The sequence below is a fragment of the Cynoglossus semilaevis genome, unplaced genomic scaffold (assembly GCF_000523025.1).
Source record: "Cynoglossus semilaevis isolate Cse_v1.0 unplaced genomic scaffold, Cse_v1.0 C18949138, whole genome shotgun sequence".
In the NCBI taxonomy this organism is placed as follows: Eukaryota; Metazoa; Chordata; class Actinopteri; order Pleuronectiformes; family Cynoglossidae; genus Cynoglossus; species Cynoglossus semilaevis.
The window spans coordinates 1-647 of NW_007590126.1; the positions used below are offsets into that span (position 1 = coordinate 1).

At 46.8% G+C, this 647-nt stretch overlaps 1 long non-coding RNA gene across 1 annotated transcript; it reads right to left on the minus strand.

Annotated features, from left to right (window-relative positions):
* Positions 1-44: 44 nt before the first annotated feature.
* Positions 45-534, minus strand: LOC103399554 (uncharacterized). The gene is made up of 3 exons (XR_523650.2): positions 393-534; positions 205-288; positions 45-121 (listed from the first exon to the last, which is right to left on the minus strand). It is a non-coding gene; the product is annotated as an uncharacterized LOC103399554 (long non-coding RNA).
* Positions 535-647: the final 113 nt, after the last annotated feature.

Here is a 647-nt window from a genome sequence, read left to right on the forward strand (position 1 = left end):
CTAAGATAACATAAAATAAAATAATAATAAGATGCTAATGCTAACCTGTCCGCTGGTCCACCCGGTCTAATGGTTGCGATGACGATCGGGCGGGACTTATTCCTGTCCTCATTAACGCCACCTGTGGACGGGACAGAGTTGTTCTACTTAAACAATTCACACACGTTTGTAAACACCCACTGAAGCCCGCAAATGTTCCCTCACCTCTGATGACAAAGCCGAAGCTGTTCCCCTCTTTGTGCAGCGTAACCTCCACATTTTTAAAGACAACACCAGAGCCCTGCACTGCTGCAACAGAGAGCGTGGCACCGACATGTCAATGTCCCATCTGAGCTGCTGCAGAGTTAGAAACTCAACAGCCAACGTTTTCTTGATCATTCGCCTGTACTTACAGACAGGAGGCAGCTCGTACTCCACCTCCAGGACCACGCGCTCGCCCACGTTCTTCAGCAGACTGATGATCTCATCATGTCTGAACTTGGCCAGGTTTATACCGTTGACTGAGCGGATGTAGTCTCCGACGTTTAGCTGATCGCTCCTAGGGATGGACCACAAACACGAGATTCAACTTCTTTACTTTTAAGGTTTAGCAACAAGAAATACAGGGAAAATGTCTAAAATATAGCATGAAACAAAAACATACAGGG